This window comes from Myotis davidii, unplaced genomic scaffold (genome assembly GCF_000327345.1).
Source record: "Myotis davidii unplaced genomic scaffold, ASM32734v1 scaffold545, whole genome shotgun sequence".
Lineage (NCBI taxonomy): Eukaryota > Metazoa > Chordata > Mammalia > Chiroptera > Vespertilionidae > Myotis > Myotis davidii.
The window spans coordinates 1,099,156-1,105,079 of record NW_006296634.1 but is presented as its reverse complement, the minus strand read 5'-3'; the positions used below and the strand labels follow the sequence as shown (position 1 = coordinate 1,105,079).

General features: G+C 55.0%; 1 protein-coding gene across 2 annotated transcripts in view; it reads left to right on the top strand.

Annotated features, from left to right (window-relative positions):
* The window catches only part of CXXC5 (CXXC finger protein 5), a 34,657-nt gene that overhangs the window by 22,295 nt on the left and 6,438 nt on the right, over window positions 1-5,924 (top strand). Inside the window, exon 1 of one of the 2 annotated variants that reach the window (XM_015569623.1) lies at window positions 4,370-4,469. The exons of the other annotated variant lie outside the window; for it this stretch is intronic. The gene's annotated coding sequence lies outside the window, so the exon portion shown is untranslated. Of the gene's footprint in view, window positions 1-4,369; window positions 4,470-5,924 lie in introns of those variants that run through there. 2 annotated transcript variants of the gene reach the window in all.

Below are 5,924 nucleotides of genomic sequence, written 5' to 3'. Positions count from 1 at the left end.
CCCCACGGCCCCTCTCGCCTCATTATTTTTGTGTTCCGGGGCTGTGGCGGGCAGCGACACCTCCCTCCTCCTCAGCCTCCCGCCTCCCGCCTCTTGCCTGCCTCCCCCACGCCTCTGCAGGGAGGGCCTTTGGTCTGGGGGCTTTTGTTTTCCAGTGTTTTTTTTTTCATGCTCAGGCCAGGCAGGCGGGTAGAGACGCTGGCCAGAGCTGTTGGGGTTTGAATGCAGACAAGGCAGGTGCCTCCCTCATGGCTGTGACAGGCTAGTGGAACCCTGGATTGGTTTCTCAGGGGGACAAACTGAAGCTGGGTGGAGCCCAGCCTCACCACAGCCCCAGTGCACCTGTGGGCAGCTTCCTGTTTCCATAGGGGCCCCAGCACCTGGCATCAGTTCCTGTCTGCATCATCCCCAGCCCAGTTGGGCCTCAGACTCACATCCCAGACCCCTTAGAAGCCCTGATACTGCTCACAGTACACACACACACACACACACACACACACACACACACACACACACACACATACACACACACACTGGTGTACACGTGGCAGAGAGGTGTTGACACCCACAGGCCAGAAGAACCCACAAACATCTATCCACCGTGTAAGCCACTATACTTGCACACATACTCTCGGGCATTCAGGTACATCACCAGTGTAGATGGCACACGTTTCACTTTTACACAGGGAGGTCACACAAAGGTCTCTACAGACTACACTGGTATATAAGCTCCATGTACACATCAGTGCTGAAGCCCACATGCAACCTATGCACACCCACAGTCCCCTGGCACATCCGCAGGACCCCAAACACACGTATGCACACAGCATGCACAGGTGGCGGACACACCTCCCAGGCGGACACACATGGCTATCCTTGTCCATAGTGCTGCTCCTCCCAATACTCCAACCCGAGCTCACTCCTTGGGGCCTAGTGTTCCTTGAGCACAGTTATGCCACCCAAGGGGCTTTTGTCCCCTGAAATGATGACGGGAGCTTGATACCTCCCCCTTGTTGTGCTCTGTGTTTCCAGGAAGCCCCTGGACAGTGGGAAATGGCAGTTGACAGATGGCTGCTCTACCCACATGGCCAGGCTCTTTATGCACACCACCCTGAGCCCAAGAGCACCAAGATGGAGTGGGATGGGGTCCCAGAGGGCGTCATGATGGGCTTGGTGGCTACTGGCAGCGAGGGCAGGCTCGGGGGAGGCCTTCCAGGCACTGTCTCTGGGACCTTCTGCCTTACCTCCAGCCCCTGATTAGGGTGTGTATGTGTTGGGGGGATGAGATGTGGGCAGACTCCAGGCCCCCGAGGGTCTCTGGGGTATCCCTGGCCATCCTCTCACTTCCTCCTCCAGCTGTGGACTGCTGTGACCGCCCCTCAGAGGGGGAGGTAGCTGGAGGTTTAGCAGGGGCAGGGCCCCCACCCCCCAGGAAACTCAAAACCCTCGGCCAGCCGCGGGTGGCGGGTTGGGGCAGGCACAAAGAGGGCCTCTGTGCGGCCCGGCTGGGCTGCCCACAGGATTCTGGGGGAGGAGGCAGGAGCCGGTTTCCGTCCCGTTCTGCTTCCTGCGGAGGCCGCCGGAATGCCCGGAGCTCTGGCCCAGCCCGGCCTGTCCGGCCCACCCGCAGCCCCTTCCCCCTGTCTTTTCCTGGGCCTTAGGGTACAGCTGCAGACTTTTCGACAACAGTGCCCTAACGTGTTTTGACCAGAGCCTGAGAGCCAGGACCCATGGGAAACTTAGAGAGGGTTCCCCTGGACTGAGAGCTGAAAAGCCCAAATCCCTCCCTCCATGTGCCTCAGAGCCTTTGGGCAGTGTTGGAGAGCCAGGCCCCGTAGTCACCCAGACCTGGTTTCAAGTCCTGGCTCTGCCACAAATTGACCTTGTGACCTTAGGCAGACCTGATGACCTTAGTCAGGTGACTTTATTTCCCTAAACCTAAATTGCCTCATCTGTAAATGGGGATAATAATTTTAAAGTTATAGAGAGAATTCAGTGAGTAAAATGCTTAGCACCTGGCAGAGAGTATGCACTCATGTCATCTGGGAAGGTGGAGACAGGAGGGGGCTGGATGCTGCTCCCCCCAATAAGTCTCATATCACCTGGGGTTGGGTCCCAACCCTATGACCTAACCCCAAACCCTTCTCTCTAGACCTCAGTTTCCCTAGCTGTAGATCACCAATCAAGGACCAATTTAGGCCCTCTGGGGTGCTCCTAGGTACAGTGATGGCAAACCTTTTGAGCTCGGCGTGTCAGCATTTTGAAAAACACTAACTTAACTCTGGTGCTGTGTCACATATAGAAATTTTTTGATATTTGCAACCAGAGTAAAACAAAGATTTATATTTTTGATATTTATTTTATGTTTTTAAATGCCATTTAACAAAGAAAAATCAACCAAAAAAATGAGTTCGCGTGTCAGAGGTTCGCCATCACTGTTAGGATTTGGAGAATGACCCTGTCACATTCTGGAGTTATTTTTTTTGTGTGTTTTTTTCTGTATTCTCTACCTCCTTCCTCCTGGGCCCTGCTGGAATCATGACTCCTGCAGTTTGGGGTGAAGAATAAGAACCATTCTCCATTTTACAATGGGAAACTGGGGTTCAGTGTGGGGGAAAGGTTTGGTCACAGTTAACGGGGAAGGAAAAGATGGAGGCACAAACCTAGACCTCAGGACTCCAGTCCCCTAGCCAGTCATAACACGCCCCCCCCCTAAACTGCAGAAGGACTGACCCCCCAATTCCTTGGGCCAAGTGTCTGAACTGGCCTTCCCTGGCTTGCCTAGTAGTGAGACCCACAAGCAGGGAGGTCCTAAGCAAGTGTATGGGCTCTGGTTCCAGGCTGATGTCACCACTTTGCAAAACGTTCGCTAAGGTCCAGGTGGTTTTAAATGGGGAAGGCATCATTTTCTCTACATCATAACTGCTTATCAAATTAACTGCTCTAAAAGGGGCAATAATAATACTTAAGAAAGTACGTATGAGGATTCAATGAGACAAGGAATGATCAGTGTTTGGCACACAGGGAGGCCTTCACTCATGTTAGCTCTTATCTTCACGGTCCCATGTTACAGATGGGGAAATTGGCTCAGAGGCCATAGGCCCTGGTCACACTGCAAGGAAGACCCCTCTTCATCCTTTCACTCGTCCAGAGAAGGAACCTGGCTGTTGAGGAAGGCCTTGTCTTTTAGAGGTGTCCCGGGCTCTGCACCTCACTCCCTCGAGCCCCAGGTCAGGGTATACCTCCTGGGCCTCAGTTTTCCTATCCATGAAATAGGCTGATCCCCTCTTCCAGAACTTTTTGGGAGTTCTGTGAGGAAGCACAGAGCCTATGTACTCCTGGGGTTTTCTCAGCCGCCTGTTTCTGTCCCTAGGCAAGGAGGTTGTGCCTGCCCTGGGAGGAGGAGTATAAGAGTGTCAGGGGGTGTGGAATCCAGGAAACATGATTGCAGCCCCTGTTCTGTTCTTGGCAGTCAATTTTGGGGTAGTAGTCTTGGGGAGACCCTAGTGTATTGAGAGCATGTCCCACCCCAGGCCATCTCCTAGGTGCTAGGAATGGTCAATGTGTCCTTGTATGTGTGTCCATTCGTAGCTGGACTTGTGCTCTGCTCTCTGGCCAGGTCTGCACTTCTCCCAGCCTCCAAGACCAGTGTCCCATGGGCATCTCCTTGGGCCTGAGTGGGGCTTTTGTTCCCTCTGGAAACTCCCCAGTCCCCACACACACACACACATGCACCCAATTGCTCAGCTCATTTCAACCACCATAGCCTGTGGTCTACTGCCTGCCACCACTGGCCAGTTTTCCATCAGTCTGTCTGTCCATCTCGCCTCCCTTGGAGGCCAAGGAGACCGGCCCACCGAGGTGGGTGGAGGAGTCTAAGAGGGTGGAACAGGGATGCCAGGAGTGAGCGTTGAAACGGGGGGGTCGGGGGTGGGTGGGTACTGTGATGAGCCAGGGTATGCAAGTCTGCAAAGCTGGCTTGCCCGGCCTATGGCAGCTCTGGCTCCCCTGCAGGGCCCTGAAGTCCCCACTGAAATGCAGCCTCTTCCAGGAGGCCTTACCTCAGCAGAAGGGACAGCTGGGAGGCTGTTGCAGCCAGCGAAGAGGAGAGGGAGGGAGGGAGGGAGGGTTGGCCCCTTGTTCACACTCTGCTCTTGGTAGTGGTAATTGTACAACTCTGTAAATTTATGAAAAAATATTGAATTGTTCAGCCACTTATAAATGGCTGATTTTTATAGTATATTAACTATATCTCAGTAAAGCCATAAAAAAAAATTCTCACAGCCACTTCTCCATTTCTAAGGAACCCTTTCAGGCTTGTGTCCCCCCTGGTAACCTCTCTTTTATCCTTAACTCACAGGCGACTGGTCCCTTCTTCCAAGAAGGCCCTGCATCCCATGCCCCACTCGGTTCCCTTCTTGCTCTTGTTTCACATTGGGCAGCCCAGCTCCTGCGCCCTTTTCAGGAAGGTCTGTGTCCTTCCTGTCTTCAGCAGCCCAGGGCATGGGGCTGCTGTTGGGTCGGTTGGGGGCTGTGTGTAACTGAGCACTAGAACGTCTCACCATGGGCCACCTGTGTGCACGTCTACATGCAGACAGTACCATCCCTCGCCACGGTGCCCCCGTGCCCCACCCCCTGCTGTCTGGCTGGAGAAGCTTAAGACAGAGCTCTATTGGGGGTGAATCCTGGTTCCTCTGGGGCTGAGGGTGGGGTGAAGGTACAGCTACCACCTCCGGTGACCTCATTGTCAGTTGGCATTATGTTGTCACTGGCCCAGCATTCTGGGTTCCTGCCTGGGTATTTCCAAGCCCCCCAGGTGGGGGTACTCCCCTGGGGGTCTGTGACAGCTCACCCCCGACCACGTAAAGGTGACAGGCACGGTAACAACTCTGGGAGATGGAGGCAGTCTCGGGGTAGCTGGGTCACCTTGCTCTGGACTACTCTTGTCAATTGCCCAGGTGAGCAAAGGCAGTCACCAGAGCAGGGTGGCAACTAACACTTGAGCTCTGGGTTCGAGTTCTACCCCAAACAGCACCAGCTGTTTGACCTTGTCCTGACAGCTCGAATCTCTCTGAGCCTTAGTTTCCTCATCTCTAAAATTGGTTAAAAGTTCCTATTTCCCAGGTTCTGGAAAGGAGTCAGGGAGGGAGAGAAGAATGTAAAACATACGAGCACAGGGCCTGGGACACAGCAAGTGCTCCGTAAATGCTAGCTGATGGGGTTGGTTGGTTAAGGGAGCCTTTGTGTCACTAAGGGAGCTGGTAGAGAAAGGCAGAGTCTGTGCCTTCTGGGGCTGACCAGGGCCTGGGGTTACAGGCAAGGGGTGACCCACTGACAGGAGAGTGGCCCCAGCTTTGACTCTCTCTCTTCCCAGCCCAGCGAGTGAACTTGAACCCACAAGAGATTGGTCCCCATGGCCAAGCCCTGAGGCCTCTGGCCAGAGCGGGCTGGGGCCCTAGGGAGTGGATCTCATCGGGTCTCCCCCAAACCTCCCCCTCTACCTTCCTCTCCTATGGGTATGACCAACTGCTTTCTCTTGGTCCCCAGGTCCCCAAGTCTGGGCTTCTCTCCTCAGGGCTCTGCCTCCGTGTTGCTCAGACCCGGGTTGGCGCGCCGGGTCTCTTTGAGCCTGGCCACTCCTCTGCTTTCTGTGATGCCGTGTCCTCTAGCCTCTACCATGTGCCGTACCCTCTCAAGCCCTCCTTTCTCTGGCCCACCCCTCAGCTCTCTGTCTCATGATCCTCTGTCCCCACCACCTGTCTCTGTTCTTCAGCCCCCATGCTCCCCTTTGCCCCCCAGCTCTCTAAGATGGATCCCATCACCCCCCTGCCCCCCCTCGGGCTCTGTCCCGCCCGTCAGCCCCTGGTCCCAGCTCCTGGCCTGCCCGGCTCCTGCCTGGACAAAGGGGTCCTTTGGGCTGACCG